General features: G+C 40.2%; 1 protein-coding gene across 10 annotated transcripts in view; it reads left to right on the top strand.

Annotated features, from left to right (window-relative positions):
* LOC306841335 (receptor-type tyrosine-protein phosphatase delta-like) overlaps nt 1–20,564 on the top strand; it is a 347,810-nt gene that overhangs the window by 140,407 nt on the left and 186,839 nt on the right. For all 10 annotated transcript variants that reach the window (XM_079371178.1, XM_079371180.1, XM_079371177.1 and 7 more), the window contains exons 6-7: nt 2,651–2,763; nt 14,120–14,163. The gene's annotated coding sequence lies outside the window, so the exon portion shown is untranslated. The remainder of the gene's footprint in view (nt 1–2,650; nt 2,764–14,119; nt 14,164–20,564) is intronic.

The following is a 20,564-nucleotide window of genomic DNA, read 5'->3' as shown; positions in this document are numbered from 1 at the left end:
TGTTTTATGAAACTGAATACGCAGGACAAGCAGATGACCTGGATTAGAATAGCAAGGAGTCCACCAGCTCAAATTGAAAAAAAAAAAAGTCTGCTTCTGAAAACTGCTGACAAGAAACAAGTGACTTATTCCCGCAAAAATGTTTTCTGAATAGAGCAAAAGTCCCTATTCAATTAGGAAAGAGATAAATTGTCACAAACAAAAGTGTGTTACCGCTTCCTTGAATGATGGTTTTTAATTTAACAAATTGACATAGCGACCATTTCTGTTTGGTGTCACACAATGATTATCTAAAGCAGTGTTATAATGTTGTTCAAAGTATTAAAAATCACACAATTTGTCTTCTGTAATTCTGGAGAGACATTTTGGCCACTCTTAAGGGTTTCAAATAAGAACCTGTTAGCTACCACTGGTCAACAGCAAATACATGCCTTTTAATCACTTCCTTGCAAAATCCTTAATGTACGCTAGGATGTGAATTCCTAGTTAGCATGTTAGCTGTACATACTAAAGTATTGTGTAATCCCACCACAAAGTTAACATTGACTTTAGTTGCTATAGTGGCTTCTTGTCACTGCCTCGCTAACTGTAATATTAGCTAGTAGGTGTTGTCGCTGTTGTCTGACTATAGCTAATGAGTTCCTCATTGTACAGTTAAGTTTCTTTTAATTTAAAAAAAAAACAGATTTACATAACTACTGTTTAGTTTGCTCTTTCAGTTGCTGAAACAAATCCATACAACTTAGACTCGGAACATGGCAGTGTAACTAAAACCTCCCCCTCTGTGAAGTCAGAGGGGGGTTTGCTGCTGCATGAATAGTCAATACTTAGATTAATTGATTTTATTTATTTTTTTGAATCAGTGAGCTTGTATAATGTTTAAGACACAATGTCTTTGTCCTGCTCCTTGAACAGTTGCCATGTTGGAACACTTAGTCGTTTGTAAGGTGTAGGAGTATCAAATTCATGGTTACCTCAATGAGTTTGGGCATCAATAGTGTTAAGTAAAGGCCTTTCATTGGAATGTGTGACTCACAGCCCATCCTGCTACTGAAAAGGGGTCAGGCTGTCTGATATGATTGTTTGTGTGCTTCTTCAATTAGATACTCTGTGTTATGGCTCGCATAAACTGTGTGTATGAGTGTGCATCTAAGCATGTGTTGCTGGACAGCCCCGGCCGCGATGATTTATTATACTGCTTGAAGGGACTTGTACTTTCATGAGGTCACATGAGTAACATGGCAGTCAGGCAGAGTGTGCTGTTCTCTTTTGGCCCTGCCGGCGACAGAGAGGCAAGCCAACACAGCTCAAACAGGTTCCAGTTTGCTCATATGCAGGTACACAGCAAAGTACATATTCATTGTACAAACTGCCAGACAGATGCACGTGCACACACACACACACGCAAACAAAATCAAATACTGTAATCCAGGCTTAATACTGCTTTATCACCTGCACAGGAGGCAGACATATTATGCAAATGCACATTTAAGCTATTCCAAAGGCATGTCAGATTTAGGCCATCTTTAATGTGTCTTTTGAGAGGTTAAGTCTATGCAAATGCAGCCTCATGAGTTTAAAAATGCTTCGGATATGTTTTTAATAAGTCACCAAAAAGCCATCTGGAGGCTTTAAGATCGACCTTGGATGGCTGTTTTTGTCAAGAATTTGACTTCACAACATTGTTTCACGTCTATCTCCAGATCAAGTATGCACAAGTGAAAAAAAAAGTAGCTCATGTGCACTTACAGACTGTTGGGACTGGATTTCAAAAACCCATATAATCTGAATGCTTCCAGCAGTTTCAAAAGGGGGTTCCCAGTCGACTGTCTTAATGATCGTAAAGACTAACCAACAGCTTTTAATACTTCTTGGTAAAACCCACATTGCTGCTAGCAGGGGTGAAATTACATAAACTATTAAGCTATTAAAAATAGATTACAAACATCACACTTCCATTATGTCTTGAAAATACAACAGTCCAATAACTCTAAAAAAAACATTGCATTGTGTTAAAGTTCATCTTACTTTGGGCTGGGTTTAAAAGTAGAAGATTGCCAACACCTGGTAAAGCATGGTGCATTCATGTGTTCACATTCCTGAGAGAACCGTCTTCAACCAGGAAGTTGACCTCAGAGACAGCAAAGATACAACCAAAGCAATAGGACAACAAATACTACATAAACAACCAAATTGTGAACTAAATGGCAAATAAATGAGTTTTCACTTGATTGTTTCTGGGAGTAAGTGATGCTTCCCTTACAAAGACAGAAAGTAAAATCATAAAGCAAAAGTAGGTACAATACAAAAATGGAGTGAGGCAGAATTGTGGATTCCATCAGTTCAAAGCTTTGGTCCTTTTAGACTCACCAACAGGTGTTGGGTACAATATCTTTAGAGGAATGGCCCCCTACAACAACACCAATGTGTAACATAGTTGCGTAAGAGACACACTTGAATAACACTGAAAAAAAAACAAAAAAAAACCGCAAATCAGAACTTGCACATTTGTTTGCCTTCTTCCATTAGGTATCATCTTGCCTTCTGTTTGTGTCTTTACAGTAATGCATTGTTTTGATGCGGTTTGACTTGTGATTATGGGTTAGCTGTGTTCTTTTAATCCTTTTCTTTTTTCCCTCTCTTCTCACAGGTTGGGACAAAGGGGGCAATTAGTTTCAGTGGTGTATCGGCGAGGTGAAAAAACCACAGCATTGGCAGCATGTTGGCACCTGCATGAATCCAAAAGCGAAGCCTCATTTCTTGGTGAGTTGCGCAACTTTTCTTTTTGAATTTAACAAACCACAAACACCGCAGCTGTGAGCCTCGGACAAGGTTTTACATGTTTCACTCTTTACACTTGTGTAGTAGCTAATTTAGTTATGACTCATCGTATTAATTCTTTTTTCTTTTTTTTTCTTTTTTTTTTTTTAAGAGCTTAATTACAAGCTTAATTCTCTTTCAAGCCTTAATGTGAGAAAAGCAGCTTTCAGAATGAATTGAAACATTTTTTATTGAAAACACCGTGCCTGGTTAAAGCAACCCACAGTCTGATTTTTTTTTTTTTTAAAAGATTTTGCATTGGGCTTTGGGAGTTGTTCCAAAACAGCAAATATTGAATAACTGTAGCCTATATCAGGAGCATATTTCTGAATTGATCGATGAAGAAAAATAAAAAATCAAATACATATATTTTTCCAGAAATATTCTATGCACCAATATATGAATAACAAAACAATAATTTAAGTAACACTAAGAAAAAAAACACAACAAAAAAATGTGTGCAAATTGTTTTTATTTCTGAACATCAGTCTTAGTTAAATATTCTAAAAGAGGTCATTATTTAAAAAAAATAACAAAAAAACATACATTTTCTAACTTCCACATGTATTATCACTCAGCAGGTTTACTGCTACTTTTAATTTTAGGATTCACTGTTGTTAAATCCCTAAAATTGTTTCAGATGAAGAAAGCTCAATGTCCTCGGACCATAGCATCCTCTGCTTTCATACTTGAAGAGACAATTTTGAGAAAAGGAAGAAACCTCGAGTCCATGCAGGAGCTACTCACAGTTTTTCCAGCCACAAATTGATGGCACTGTTAGAAGAGCAACAGAGTTTACAGCTCTACAGAGCTGCGGCCCAGAGAGACAGAGAACATCAACAACAACTGCAGGAGTTTTGCCTTCTTGTCTACACATGTCAGACTGACAGAAATGCAGTCAGACTACTTTGTCTGCTGCTCCTCAAAACCCTATATTGAAGCAGGGGCAAACACTGACAGGTCTCCTTTGCTTATTGACCTGACCTGTGATAGCAGACATGTAGGAGAGCTGAGCACAAATGGAAGCAAGACAAACTTCTCGTCTTCATAACTTTCTCAGAGACATCTCATATTCTTGTGAATGTGCTGGGAAGTCCGATAGGAAACACTTGATGTAGACTTTTTTTTTTTTTTTTTTAACAACCACGCCAACAGACCCAACATTGTGTTTAGTTCAATTAACTCAATCCTTAATCTAAATCCCTCAAAGCACATTGAGTCTAAGCCTGTCATATGAAATGTGCTGTAAAACTAAACTTGACTGCTCCTGTTGCTGTCCCTCCTCCTTCTACTCTCTCATCCCCAAATCAGACTGAAAGTTTTCAGTAACACACCGTCCCATCAGTCACTCCCAGCCGCCCACCCTTCTGCTTTCATTGTACATGCTCCCCCTTGGCTCGATCTTTAGAAAACACATCATCTTTAATCACTGTTGTGCGGATTCCACGCAATTCCATCCACCATTTTCACCTGACAGCTCACAGTCATTGCAGAGCCTCTTTCACTGTTTAGAGGACGGGATGTGTTTGATGGTAAAGAACTTCCTTCGGCCAAAATAAACACAAAACTGAAGTCATCATTTTTGGCCAACAACAACTCTGTCAGAAGCCCGAACAAACAACCAACAAACAAACAATGTGGTTTTTAAAAACATCTTAGGAGGGTTAAATAATCTTTTCTCGATTTTAAGAAACCAATGAGAAGTTTTGTGGAGAAGTCTTTTTTTCATTTTTCTTTTTTTTCAGGTTAGACCAATAACCAAATTAAAGCCATTTTCAGCCCACAATGACTTTGAAACAGTCGGTCACGCTTTTATTACCTCCCAGCTCGGCTCTTGTAATCCCCTGTATTTGGGTTTGACCCGTGACAATCTGAACCGATTACGTATAATTCAGATTGCAGCTGCTAGACTTTAAACCAGAACAAAGAAAAGACAACACATCACTCCTGCTTTGGCTCAGCTGCACTGGCTGCCTGTGAAGTACAGAATCAAGTTTAAGATCTTATTATTCGTTCACAAAGCTCTTCATGGATTAGCCTCCACAGTGCATTACAGATCTGCTTATTCGTCATTTTGCCTCGAGGTCACTGAGGTCATCCTCACAGCAACCCCATCTCTGTTTCACAATCGCGCATTAAATCCAAAGGTGACGGGGCCTTTTCTGTTCGCCCTTGAGCACCGGCATGAATTCAAAACAAACTGCTATTCGGCGACACCTCTGCTTTACTGAAGCCTCACACCTATACAACCCCCCCCCATAAGTTCATAATAACATAGAATGATCTAAAAAGGCTTCTGTGACATCCAAATGAGCAGGGTTTTTTTTTATGTTATTCTTCCTTTTGTGTAGTCCTTGACTAAAACAGCCTTTATACAGTCTTTAAACGCGTCGGAGTCAGAGCCCCACTTCTCGCTCACTCTCCAGTCACGACTGAGAGATCCATTTACAGAGGATATACCGTTCTGACCGATACAGAAGGACCCAGAAGCATAACACTGAAACAGAGGGATTGACTTGTAATGAGGTGGGGGGGTTTTTTTTGCAGAAGAAGGGAGCAGGAGATGAGACGATGATTCAGGAGGTCTGCAGAGCGAAGGGGAGATGGCAGATCAGAGCAGATTAGGGACGTGAGCGTGGCTCATGGAGACGCTTTGAATCCGGCGGGCTGGTTGAGGCAGATCGAGAAGGCTAGGTGGGTGTGTGGGTGGGTGAGAGGCGATCCGGATGCGAAAGAATAACAGGACGAAGATCAAAACTAGCACAAAAAAACTCTTTTAAAGCCTATCGGAACATCTTTATGACGGTCATGCGGTGTGGTCTACCGCAGTAGCTGAAACGACAATGTGGCAATGAGTAGATGGAGAGGCGGGGGCATATACAGTATACTGCTGAGTTGATGGAGAGTAGGTGTGCAGGTCTGAGCAGTTGGATAGCAATCAGGAGGGAGCCACAGAGTGTTAATTGGAAAAACCACACGCACTCACGCAGACACAGACAGACAGAGCCTTGACATATACTTGATTTCTGCTATGTGTATAAAGTGGCACATACCCTCTTTAAACAAACCCAGGCAACACTGTCATTTTCAATTGAATCCCTCAACTTCCCATTCAAAGCTTTAAATTCAAAGACGGAACTTGTTTGATTCGGGAGAAGAAAAAAACAAAACGTCATTATCTTGAGAGGCTAATTAACGAAGCTAATCAATGGGTTTTATGCTTCATGATTACGTTACATGATCTGCTCATATCATTGTGGCATTTTTAAAAATGCCACTTCATGTAATTGCTTGCATCTTTAAAAGAGCGCCCACATAAAAAAAAAAAAAAAAAAAAAAGAGTATGATGCATTAAAAACGTCTCGTCTCCATTAACACTCCTTCGCTTTGGAGAAAGTTCTCTGACCCCATACCCCACACTTTTACATTTTATGTGACGTTTTGTTTTTAGAGGAAGTAGGAATTATTGAATTAACACAGGGGAAGAAATCATAAAATGGAGGAAAGAGCTTTGAAAAGGAGAAGAAGAAGAAGAAGAAAAGAACAAACCACAGAGTAGTCCGAGTTCAAAGCGGGCATGCAGTCAGAAGATTACAAGTGGAATCAGAATGATTGTTTTCAGCTTCAGTGAAATGGCCATCGTTTCAGTAATTCAATCTACTGCCAGATGAATGTCCTCGATCGTTGAAGATAAAAGGCACGTTTAGATTTAGACCTTTGAATGTTAAAAATCTATAAATGATAGAAAAGGGCACAATGTCTGCAGCAACACATACATCATTTCATTGGGAAGAATGTGATCGTGGGACGAAGTTAAAGAATTGTTTCCTCTACTTCAACTCACGTTTGAAAATACTAAAACATGTTCTTCAGAGAAGAAAATCCCTGCCCTGAGGCTGAACGATGATGTAGCTGAGAAAATACATTCAGCCGGGATATAAATATTGCACAGTGAGTACACGGAGGGCTTTTTGGCCGATGAATTATTGCAAAGTCCGGTGGCTTTATGCCAGCCTCAGAGTATATCTCGCTCAGCTTCACCCTGCCATAAGCTGTGGCAGGGGAATAGTGGTTATAGGCACTCCACAAATAACTATCAATGATACCAGGAGTCCATCACACTCATCCCACATGTTGTGCGCTTACACTTGAGTGCACTCTACAGCAGCGGGTTTGAAATAAAAAAAGAACAGTTATGGACATTAGCATTGCCTAAGAGCCTGAGTCAGGGGCAAAAATAACCCACAAACACAACAAAGACATGGACTGTACAGTCTCAAAACCCTTATTTGTGTAATATAATAGTTTAATACAACAGTTTTTTGTACATTTCCTAATTGAGCACATGCAGTGTAGTTTCTGTATTTTAAAGACCGAAAGGATACCAATTATTTTCTCCCAGGATGCTTTGTGACTTTCTCTAACCACCTGCAATTGTGTAAACCAAGCCAGCACCTCATGCAGTCTGATTGGATTACAATGAGTCTATATGCATAACATCAGTCGAACAAGGTGGTGAAATGAGTTTAACTTTTTTTTTTCTTTTTTTTTTTTCTGCTCAATCACTTTTCATTTGCACAAGATAATACAGTGACTCGGTGGAGCGTGAAGCTAATGATCTGATAGAACCAGTGCACCGAGAATAAAAGGACGATCAAAATAAGCATCTAAATGGGAAAAGGGGACTTTTGCTCGGTGTACTGCATTTTCGAAGTAAGGAAATGTCGGGCAGGATGTGTCTCTTGGTGATTAGCAAAGAGAAAAAAAAAAAAAACATAATCCCCAGATTGCTGACATATTTCTTTTGAAAAGCGCACCCTGTCTGAAAAAGACAGATACGCTCTGGAAAATGGATCAAATCTGTTTCATGTCAGATAGCAGCCAAGGGTTTCTCTGGGTGAATATCTACAAAACCGCAAACAGTCCGGATTAGAGATTGAAGTACTGACCAAAGTAGATCATGAATATACAAAAAAAAAAAGATAGAGCATTTCCTCTCATGATAACAAAACTTCTGATAACCTACTAATTACTGCCTTAAATACTCAGACACTTAATGCTCCAAGAATCCTCAGCGCATGTGTTTTCAGGGTATTAATTTAAAACCTATTTGTCCCAATAAAATTCTTAATTCTTTAACATTGCATTTCTTTTGTGATGATGAAACAAGCATAGAAAATTAATTAAATGTCCTTTCTAAAGGAGGAGTAATTCTGCAGCAGAGCCAAAGCGGGGTGTGTGTGTGTGTTTAATGAAATGCAAGGATTTATCTCAAGGCACTATGGATGAGGTATTTAAGTCTGGTGCATATTTCATGACCATTAACTGCACACCGTCTGCTCGTTAGTCATGTGACAGGTAATGGTGCTTTTTCTAAGGACGTTGGAAGATCTCACCCTTATGCACACACATTAATGCATATGTGTGCATGCAGGCTTATAGGCTAAAGTTGCACTAATGGAGTCCGCCTTATAACTCATAGGTATGATTAATTACCCAATTTGTCATTCCATGTTATGATACAGCCATTTCTGGTAAATGTCCACATGGAAAAACAACCGTAATGATCCATTCACTTAACATCTCTGCATACTTCATCAGGTTAAAATCTGTGGAAAAAAAAAATAGACATGTGAACACAGATCTACCGTAGTTTCCAACTCATATCTATCGACATTTGACTTTATTTGGCCAATTGCCTTTTGAATAGGGTCGTTTTAACAGCCGTTATCCACTGTGAGACGACCACAAGGTGGTGCTGTGCATCACCGTTTGGCCTCAGAGACTTAACAGACAGCACATTTAATGCAGAGACAAACACACAGGTCATTCAAATAACTTCCATTTGTTTGTGTTCCCTGTAGCCTCCATGATTAACAGACGAATCTTCTTCATCGTTGGCTTCTAATATATTTATACGGCAAACTAATTTTAGAAGACATCTATGCTGGTAGTTTGCTAATTTAAAAAAATCATCTTTTTTTATATATTTTTTGGATGTATTAACAGGTATACTGGATGAGACTCATTCTCTCTCAAAGTGTCAGCATGTCTAACAAAAAGCTTCTTTTTTTAAAAAAAAAAAGAAGAAGAAGAAAAAACTAGAAGTGTAAAATAATCAGAGTAAATGAGATGTTTGCAGTTTGTCTGTAAACTTGTAGATGTGTGTTTCGGGTGGCCTAATTCAGAATAAAAGGGGTACAGATGTATGTTACTACTCAACTGTAAGAGGGGTCACATTCACAATGACATAAATGGTTTGTATTGAAATTAACGTAAATTCCAGTAGATGGCAGTCTGTCAATACCGAATCTTTCCACCCACGTCCTCCTCATCCACTTTCAGTGAGTAGGTGTGCCTCTCGTCATCAGGAGAGGTCTCTCACTTGGAATGTCGACCCTGCGCAGTAAGACAGCTGAGAGCAAAGTGACGGCGCAAACGTACACTATTTGCTGCAGTAACGAAGGAGTCGAGACATTTCGATGTGGAATGTGAACTTAAAGCATGTGGATTAATGTCTTCATGTCAGAGTCACCCGCTCTCACACACACACACACACACCTCTGCAGTGTTTTTCCCTTCCGTCCCTTTTCTCCCCTTCCATCCCTCGTGCTTGTATAAAGCCGAATGGCGTCACCACCCACCACACACACCCTGCAATACACACACACACACACACATACACACACCTCCTCGCCATCTGTCTGTGCAGCGGCCCGTGTCTCTGGCACTGGGAGCAGTTGAGAGCAGAGAGAGTGAAAGAGAAAGTGTCTCTTGGCTCTGTGGTCCCGAATCCCACTTCCTCTCTTCTTCTCCTTCCTGCTGCGTTGTTGCCTATCAAACGGTCTCACGACATCACGCTGCCCGCCGACGGGCCTTCCCCGCTATCGTAACACCTATCCTCGATGCCATTTAGAGGCAGATCAAAATCCTCCAGAAAGCGATGGAGGGTTATGTGCTCTGTGTTTTTTTTTTCTCTGTGATTTCACTTCAGCTCATTTTAGCTTAGTTCATTAACTCCGGGGTGCACATTTCCTCTTTAATGTTAAGCCTGCAACTCAACACCAGGAAAAATAAACACGCTTGATTAGCTCATGTATCAGGCATTTCAAATTAATACCCCAGATGGCTGAATAGTGCTCACTATTTTTCTGAGAGGCAGAAACCGAGAGTAAAAGACACTAGGAGGGACGGATTCTATTTATGTTCCCTGTGATGGATGTTGCTTTGCCGATATTATTAACTGTCGTGAAGTCATAAAGAGAAAAGCTGCATGGATTTTTCTGCACATTTCCTGATGATATTTTCCAGCGTGAGTTTATTGTACCTCCCAAAACATGACATTTAAACTGACGCATCACAGAATCGGAACGCGAACAAAATGAGAGGGGAAAACAAATCCAGAGTAATAGCGTTGCTGATCCTCAGTCATCAAGTCTGTTTTTCTGTACAAGACTCCCTTCTCTTTGCAGAGAAATGTTCATAACCACGCGGCTCTGCAGAGAGCTTTGTAGGCAGCTTAAGTAATTTGAACAAAAATGCATCCCCACTCAGTCTCCTCCGTTTAGACGGCAAGCAAAAGTGCCTTCATACCAGCGCTATATTCAAGCCGAGTGATAAGAAATGGCAGCTATCAGCAGGCAGTTTGGAAGCTGCATATAACTGTTATTGTGTGTGTGTATAAAAATTGATTTATGTGCCCTATCACTTAGCAGGCGCAATATGCGGATGAATACGTGCTAATATAATATTATGGGATGAGTGAGAGGGTTATGGAAAGGGCTAGGTGCTGCCTCAAGGTTGAAAAACTGTGATCAAAGTCCATATAATAAGACACATCATCACTCCATGACAGAGACTGCATTTCGTATTCTAAAGACACTTTAGACTGTCCAGCTACTGCACATGTAAGGAATATCATAGTCTCATTCTATCTCATGTGGCGAACAACTTTCAGTGTTTTTTTTCTTTCTTTTAACAAAAAAAAAATAAAAATCTGCTTTTAAAACACATTACAAAATGAAGGGAGTTTGTTCAGTGGGATAGGTGAGTTAAACAGTCATTTTCAGACCGCTCATTTGGACACTGTCCAAATGTAAAGATGCTGGATAACCTGAGTTATGTTACGTGTAGCTAATACTAATTAGTGTTAGCATATTTAGCCGCTCAATGTCGGTGAAGTTTGAGATGATAGTTTGCGGTGAACATGTCAATAACTTTTATCAATAAATTCTGGGTTTGTTTGTTTTGGGGTTTTTTTTTTCAAAATTTGAAGCATCAGTTAAGAAATGGTTATGATAGGCTAGGTAGTTTTTACTTTTACTTTTCAATTTTATCAAGATAATGCAGTAAAATGTGAAAAATCTTCAAACAATCCCTCGTTCACATTTTGTTTTAAATCTAAAAAAAAAATCAACACTTTCATGTTGTACATCGCCCGCTTGATGATAGAGCGGCGTAAATCAAGCTTTATATTGAGAGTTCGGAGGTCTTTTCTACGGGTTATATTTACAGTCATGTAAACAAATCACAGATCTGAAAAGCTCCTTTTTTTTCTGTTGTGAATCTCAGCCTCTCCTCCTATTAGCTGCAGTCGGGTGAAATAGGCTTGGCGGTAGAAAACAGCCCCATGTTTACCCGCAGCGCTGCTGCCATGTCCAGACTTGTAAATCAGGCCCATTGAGGTAGCATAATGCTGATGATTATGACAGCCAGTCGCATGGGAGTGATAGAGGGAGCGTTGAGTTATGGGCGGGGGGGGGGCGGGGGGGAAGGATGCCCAGAACTGAAGAGTCTCACAAATGGAGGAGCACTTTCACTGAAACACAAGTCCCCAGATGGGGACTAATGCTGCAGTTGGCGGCTGTGCCACCCAAATGAGCGCACATTAGCTGCTCAGAACACACCGCCTTGTGGAGTAGGTTTGGGTTTTTTTTCCCTCCTTTTTATTTCACTGTTCACTTGCTTCACTCTATTACTGCTAGATTAGTTTCAGAAAGGCTGAATTAAAAAAAACAAAACAAAAAAAACAAGACAGTCAAAGTATTTGGAACGTGTTTAGTATTGCAGCTGACATGCAATGCATCACTTAACTAGATGACTCCAGGATGGGGAATGCATTCTCATTCAATCTATTACTAAATAATGTACTGTTTGCATTCTGCCTTATTCAGTCTACTTGCCTGTGTCGTTGAGCGATCATTCATTGGCATTGATCGTCAGCCATGATAATATAATCAGGCGTAAAGCCCGACAAGGCTGGCCGCTCCGATAGATCAGAGCTGCTGACAGCGGAGCTATGCACAGGTCATAAACCCTCACCTTCCCTGTTTGACCCCACATCAATTTGGCTCTTTCCAATATGAATGCAAATAACAATGCATTTTTGGTGACATGTTTACGGTTATCTCTGTATCCACGCTCGCTCCGCCTGCTGCCCCTAAATGTGCTGATGTTACCCTGCTAATGGGATTGAAAAAGGAAACCTATTGCTCACAAGTGGTCAGCTCCCACCCCCCCCCCCCCCCCCCCCTCCCTGACACCTCCCGCCAAAAGAAAAAAAAAAAAAACATAAACACAAGCATCTGCACATGCCCTTCCTCACAAACACACACCTACATGTCCTCCACCTCAGTCACTTGTGTATGCATTGAGCTGATAAGTACTGCGGTTCATTTTCCCCATGGCAAAGCACAGTAAAAAACTGGGGAGTAATAATTGCTTCGGGGGAGGGGTGGGGGGGACGGGTGAGACGAGGATGGCTAAATATGCTTGATTGCCTCCTAAGCTTCGGTGCTGTGTAATGAAATATGGCTGCTGCAGACAGGGGCTCCTGTGCGATAGCTTTCTTGTCACTTTTTTTTTTTCTATAACTTCTTTCCCCCCCAACCCCTTTGCTCTTCTGTTCCGGCGTTTCCCGTCTTCGCCTTTGTCACGGTACGGAGTCCATCAAAGCGTTTGATGCCATTGAACACTTATCTAAGCTATAATGTAATAATTACAGAGGCCAAATCTGGACTAATTGAGTATTCCCTGCCACATCAAAACAGCAGGTGCCTTAATATTCCTCTGTTCTACATTTTAATTTGGGGATTCATTAGCATGAGCAGGGTGTAAAGGGAGAAAAAAAAGGTAGCAGGGGAGAACACATTTGGGTAATTTTGTCATTTTGTCATTGACATGTTAGTGCCCTGAAACTCCAAACTATGTCTCAACTAATGTCCATAAAGACTTTGTATTACCTCGACGTATGTAGTTAGCTTGTTGCTGCTTTTGCATAAAATTAGCTACTTCATTCAGACTGAAAAATGCCTCCGAATTACCACAAATGAGAAGTACTGGGCCGAAAGACTACTGTAATCACGACATTCATAATCATCATTGCTAATCATCTCATTCGGCTGCCATAAAGCCTTACAATAACGTTTTTTAAAAGATAATGAGTCAAATTAAAGCTTAGCCAATGTGGGAAAGAAAGAAAAAAAAAACTGTTTATCCCCAACTCATTTTTGTTGTAACCACCCAAAGCACATTTCTCCCTGTTGCTTAAATGAGTAGCTAATCATTGAGGAGAATATGAGTCCACAGGCTTGTATGGGCACAGCAGCGTCTGCTAATGCATTTAGCAAGAAAACAGCCGGAGAAAATCTTCCCTGCACATTAAATGTCGGATTTTGTTTTTCTTTTCTCGTCTTTTTTTTCCTTTCCTTGCCTCCTCCTTTTTTCTTTCCGAATTACTCACAAGGCCTAATTTGTTGTGCTACTTAAAGGAAAATGTAATTACACTTGTTTTCATTAGAATTCACAAAGCCAATCGATAACTGTGGTTAAGTCGTTCCCTGCTGCACTTGCAATTTGCTCTTCCTTTGGCTGAATTTTGGTTGCAAAACAAGTATTCCATGTATTAATAAAACAAACTAAATATTTGTCTGTAATGGTACAGAGTAAATGGACCAATTAAATGAACAACATTAGAGGTTTCGATAGTAAGCTTTTGTGCTCCTTGTTCTTGCCTCTTTTTATGCTCCATTGGTGAACATTTTGGATGGAAAATAAGTTTTGTACATGTTTATACTTGACTTTTCTACTTGTGCATATGGCACTGAGCCAAAACGACCAACTCAGTTAACGATTTATCAGTTTGTAATGCAAATCCTTTGTAGAAAGCTTAATTTGTGCTTTTTGTGTAAGCAGGCTTTCCTTGCTTTTTTTCTAATGCATTTGGTTTATTTCCCTTCAGAGATGCAGGGTTATTAAGCTATTCATCCTCGCCCTGTTTCTCTGTTTCTCATTTATACAGTTCTCTTTCCTGAGACGTCAACCACAGGATGAGGCCTGCGGCAGGTAAGAGACTGAAAAGAATTGCTGATGAGCTATAGACGAGAGAAGATCTGACCTCTGCTTGGCATCGTTTCCTAAATCTTTAAATTCCACGCGGCACATCAATGGGGGTGGGGGTGGGCGGCTCACATGCTGTGTTTTGTTAATTTTTCTCAAATATGTTAGCCAAGGGTTGAAAGTCTGTCACGTGTCCAAATATCCATCTTGGTTTTAAAGAAGAGCAACCCTTCTTGAGGTTGGAGAAAATGTCAAGTGCCATCGAATCAGGAGCCAGTTCATTCCCTCCCATCTCCTGACCTGCATCAGGGCGGCGGGGGGGAAACAGACTATATCTGGCAACCTAAACCTTTTTAAAGTGACTGAGAGAGTGGGAGAGAGTGACTGGCACTGATGGGACCAGACTAGAAGTGTGCGATGCTGTGCTATGGCGTGCCCGGGCCTCACAAGCCTGATTGATAGAGTGTGATGAGACTGTCACTGAGCAAGGAGAGCAGCGGAAAGATAGGCGAGACGGAGGGAGGGGAAGTGGGCTGACCAGCAGAGAGAGAGATAGAGGGAAATAAATTTGAGAACACGTGAAGGATGGAGTGGGGGAATGGAGTGGCTGGATGGAATGTGTTTCAGACACATGAAGGATGGAGAGGTGGGAGGGGCAGGGGTGTGAGGCTGGAGGGGTGAGCCTGATACTGGCAGGCTGAAGTCTTCACTTATATGTACGCTAAGAAGATCCAGACTTAGTGGCCCTAATAGAAAGAAACGAAGAAAGATCAGTGTGAACAGCACAATTGATATTTTCAAATGACATTTGGGCCACTTTCATCTGCGGAGCCAAATCAGATACAGGTCGGATTATTAGCAATGAGACCTGAACAGCCAGGTTGGAATGCATGGGTCACTCACTGGCAGCACATGAAGGACAGAGGGGCCGACATGACCAACTGTGTCCAAAAGAACCAACTGCATTCATGGTCCTGGATCAAGTCTGCTGTCAGCAGTTTTTCATATTTTAAAGACTCAGAGCAAACTAAGATGTTCCACAAATAAGACCTTTATACTTCAGCTGCAGCTCTGACGGTGTCGGGAGCAGCGTGTCGCTGATGAAAACATGAGAAGATTATGAATTATAAAAACGTTGTTGAAAGCATTCACGGTACAAAAACTAGAAGGCTTAGTGCTTGAGTTTCTGTTGTAGGATGATAACTGTGAATCATTTTTTTTTTATAACTTTAACAATTGCACATTTTTAATGACAAATATTACAGGGGGAAGTGAGTCCGTCTTTCTCCCCTTCGATTCTTGGATCTTGATCTCCTCAGGCAAGAAGTGAACCATCTTCATAGTACTAAATAAACAGAGGGTTTTTTTTGTTTTTTTTACACAGGTATATTTACATTCGTTATGCTTATTTTAACAAACAGACACGTAAAATCCCTCCCAATAAAACAGTATCCTCGGCATAAAATTAAAATACATATACAGTAAATATATCAATGCAAAATTGCAATTGACATACGATTGTCTGTACAATAAAGCAGATTTTTTAAACATACTAAATTAATCATCAGTCGGATACATCTTTTAGAAAGTAACACAAAAAAACAAAAAATCAGAATTGAGCACCGAGGCTTGCAGTGTGGAGAGTTTGTGTTGCCGTAACCTCACATTCTTGATTGGATTGTGTATCAGCCGTTTCAGACTTCTGTCTCAGATGGCAGAATAACACCTATTACTTTTATGGCAGGAATATAAAAGTAATATCATCTGGGATGGACCGAGTCTTTGTCTATCAATTTTGCTTTGCTGATATTAATATCTCTATTGAAGTCGAGGACTAGAATGAATTTCTTAGCATACTAATTTGTCATTACAATCTCCAGTACTCGAGAATACACTGCTATTGTCATGACGTTCAATATGACATAATGAAAATGGCAAAGATATTCAATAAAAGACATTCATTTGCATAATGTGCTACTTTAATATAGTTTCTACTAGCAGCAGCGTTAGCCAAACCAAGCTCACGTGAGGCTTTTTTTTTAACCGACAATGAATGCCTCTTTTTGACCTAAATAAGCAAATGAGACCATCAGCATAACGAGTTATCATTTCAATACGGTCATTTTTATTTTCTGAAACCTCTGCTGCAGGGCAGGACACGCTGCTTTTGTGCACAGTGGGAGCAAAACCAAACGTTCACCAAAGAAGCTTGAAGTTGCTTCATTTTTGGCAAGGTGAAAAGCATGAAATCAAACCTTGCTTTTAAGTTTCTTGAAAATGTGATTTATTTATTTATTTTTTTGGCAAAATTTAGTCAAAGTGATGTTGTTGTATCCTAACTACAAATACAATATTTAGGAAGAGAATTGAAACCTCTAAATTCAAACATCTGCACTAATCAACACTTCCCCATGTCTTGCATGAATTACAAAAAAAACAGCACTTAAAAGAGCCGATTTATTTTTCTTCAGAGAAAATAAACAAGAGGATGACGAACATTGTGTTATTCATTTATCTAAAAGGTGCATGCAAAGCTACATTTGTTCTTCACTGTATGTAGCCCATGTGGAACTCATAAATCTTCTTCAGGCTTGTTTATCAGACAATCAGCCCCAGCTCTGGACACAATATTAGATCTTGTGGACACATGGCATCCTGGCAGTGAATGGACTACAGGCTGAACTAAAGCCCTGTTCTGGGAATTCCACAGTTAGTGATTTCAGACTCAATAAAGGCACCATGTTTTACTTTTATCCTTGCCTGAGGAGAGAAGGCTGACTCACCAGAACGCCAAAAGTATTATTAGCGTCTCATATGTGTGGAGAAAAGCTGTGTGTGCGCGTCTGAGTGTTTGAAAGACAGAGACAGTGAGGAAGAGAGAGAGAGAGCGAGCGGGAAGTGCGTGCAGGAGCAGCATGAAGAGCTCTTATCTTCCGCCTGCCAAGCCCTGACCAGGGCCCTGACTTCTCCACCCCCCCCCCCACCCCACCCCCCCTCCCCTCTCTAGCAGGGCTTCCCAATACTCTGCTTTAGGCAAGGCGGCCAGGTGAAATGAGCAATTCCCATTCAGGGACAGCAGCGGCGCAGAGACTGGCCCTGTGAAATGGCTGCTCACTTTGGCAGATCAATGCACTCTCTTTTCCTCATGCGCTGCCACTGAGCGATAGCCAGCAAGAAAAAGAGGGGGGAAAATGAGTATGGCCAGAGAGAAGGATGAGATTGTGTGTGTGTGTGTGTGTGTGTGTGTGTGTGGAGGTGTGTTTGTTTGTGTTAGTATGTAGAGGGTGTGTAAGCAGGACATTTAATGATATTTGCCATGGTTGCCCTGAGTGAGTGCTGTCGGAGGAAAATGGGAAACACTTTGCATAAACTCAAAAGACATGCAATATTGCGGTTGCCTCTTTGGGATGTAAAAGTGGCGTTCCAAGGCCCACACCGGATATGAGAATATTCAGCCACTGAACTGATTTTTTTCTTCCCCCACATGAATGATATTAGTGACATCATATTAGAATAGTTAGCTGTGCCAAAATGAATTCCATATCTCTGCAGTGATAAATCTCTGACTTTTACAGCACAGGCACTGGTTACCCATACAGTTAAGAGTGATGAGATGAAATGTTCAATATATAGGCTAATTTTCAACCAGTCAATTATAATTATATTGATAATATGTAATAATGATAACATAGATTGTGATCACTCAGGATTGCGTGAAGGCAAGACCACCCCTACCCAATGATGTTTTCTTGTTTATGATCCCTCGTATTATCACAGGAGATTTGTGTAATATCCATGTTGCAGATTTTCTTTTTCCACATCTGTCTTGCCGCTTGCCTTGAACCTCGTATGTCAGTTATTAAAATCCCAAATAAAGAAGACATAGCAATATTTGACCCCAGAACACCGCCCCCCCCCCCACTCTCTGACCAAATTCTGCGCTGGCAGGGACTGGGGATCAAGTTTGGCTACGGACGACTTCAGCAACACACTTTGTTGATTGCTTATTGGTTACGTCGTTCATTCTGCTTCCTTCACGCTAGTAATAGTGCGACGTGATTCATGGTGAAATCTATAATTTAAATGTCAAAACTCAGACATAAATCTGCCGTTTGCATGACTAATGCACAATATTTTGTTCATGAACAAAGACATCAGAACTGTAAATGCTATGGAGGGTAGCAGCACTAGTGCTTGGCTTTTTAATCTTACAGTTTTAAGCCTTTCTAGCTAATTAATGCGCTCAGTATGTTTAGCAGAATAATGTGCTAGTTATTCTAAAGCCTTGCTGCATGGTAGGGTCCTTGTAACAATATCCATTCATCTGGTTAATAACCCTTTTCTTGTTGTCCAATTCTCAGAAACTGTGTTTGACAATATATTACTATAAAAGAAAAATAAAGAAATGGCAACAGTCAATATTGATGTCGTTTGGAAATACTTTTAAAAATGTTCCAATTAATATATATTGAACAAAAAACAAAACGCCACAGGAATCTCTTTCGACCTCTACAAACAGAAAATCCTGTCTTCCATGTGTCAAAACTGATCAAAAGCCTTGTATTCTTTCGATGCTTAAAGGAAAACGCATGGCAGTATACTAGATCCTTTATTTTTCCTGCTCACGCATCCTTTTGTTTCTCTTTGCATTATGCCGAAAATGTTGATGTGTTAATATTGATAAGACATGAGACTTATATAGCACTTCTTTGTGAGGAAGCAGGATGCAAACAGATTTTTTTTAATTGGCTGTAGGCAAAACTCCTCGAAATTATTGAAGCCTGAACCTCGTCCCATATTCCATTTTGATTATTTTTCCACATCATAATTATCCTTAGAATAAGTTTTTCATTGTAATATCTCAGTTTCCTCTCACAAGGACCAAATCTCACTTCAAAATGCTTGAAATAACATTTACTTGGGGATGAGTTGATTATGTCTTGTAGTTTTAAATGTTCCCCTAAGCATAGCGAACAGCTGTCTACCTTCGCCGAGGGGGCAGATTAAATGTTATTAGTAAATGAAGTCAGAGTTCTCCTTCTTGTATGGTGTGAAGCAGTGATAGTCTCAGAGCAATCCAGAACCCTTCAGATTCATTAAAGGGTGCTTGCTGAATCTCTGCTGTTTTAAATTGACATACTGAACAAAATGGGAAAAAAAAAAAATAAATCAGTTTTAATGTATGATGGACAAATTAGGGATCCGGTTAAAGCAAGAGAGTAGAGAAGAACTTGACCAGAAGCTCAGTTTTATTTCTCATTTAATAAAAGAAAAAGCCTTTTACAGCCGTTTCATAATTGCTGCTGGAGTCTTAATCATTTGGGAGTGCATATACTCTAACACGGTTAAAAGAAATTAATTTTTACAGTCTTACTACTCAATTTTACAAGCTCATGAAACATTTCCCAGTGAATTCAAATGGAAAGCTAACTGACTCATTGAAAAAGATAAAAAAAAATATGACTCAACTTGGAATTCAGACTTGAAGATTACATTGGATCGAAGGACATATTTAAGTGATGGAAGTGTTCATCAAATTGATTTAATAGTTACTGCAGCTGTTCTAAAAGGTCCCATATTACAAAACTATGGCTCCAAGTCAAATTTGTGTAAACCATTTATTGTCGAAAGTCTCTCTGATCTAAAAAGTTACCGTTGTCTGTTATGCTTGTCCCCTTTCCGGACCCCCGATACTTTTTTTCCCAACTGTGTCAAGTCTCTCAGCATCAATGAAATCTGAGTTAAAAATGTAGTGAGACCGTTGCAGGCCCGACACCAATAAAGTGCACTAGATGACATGGTTGAAAGTAATGACGAGGAGGCAGAAGAGCACAGGATCCGAAAAAACAGAACAGGAACACAGCCTTGTCACGTTTGACATCTACAAGTTACTCAGTCTTGTTTGTGTGTAGCCTTGGCAGGGGAAGGTGTAGGGAGGTTGAATATTGGTCATCAGCTGTCAAGGTGGTAATGAACAGTGTTTACAAGTAATACCATGTGCTGCCACATTTCAGGGTGTGAAGTGTCAAAGTGTCCATTTTCCCCCAAGCTAGTCAGAAGCAACACTGTCAAGGCCTGGGTTGTAAACAATAGAAAAAGAGAGGCAGGACGGCTCTAAGGAGCTTTCTCCGTTTCACCTATTACAGTCAGAGTGAGTAGGAAAAAGCAGTAGGATGTCAAAGCCTAGAAAAATAGAGACACTTGCAAAGTGTAGAAAAAGTGGATTCCATTTGGCTGAGCCGTAATGATAGCTGTTAAACTAAACTGAGGAAAGAGAAGCAGGGGAGGCTAAGAGGCTGAGAGACGGGGAGAGCATAGGGAAACGACAGGCAGAGAGACGTCTGCTGTTGCATCACCTGCTGTAATAATAGTGTTGACATTCAAATAGAAAGCTTTGACAATAGGAG

The sequence above is a fragment of the Symphodus melops genome (assembly GCF_947650265.1).
Source record: "Symphodus melops genome assembly, chromosome: 20".
Classification (NCBI taxonomy): domain Eukaryota; kingdom Metazoa; phylum Chordata; class Actinopteri; order Labriformes; family Labridae; genus Symphodus; species Symphodus melops.
Note: the sequence above shows the minus strand (reverse complement) of the source record. Positions and strands in the feature narration are given on the sequence as shown.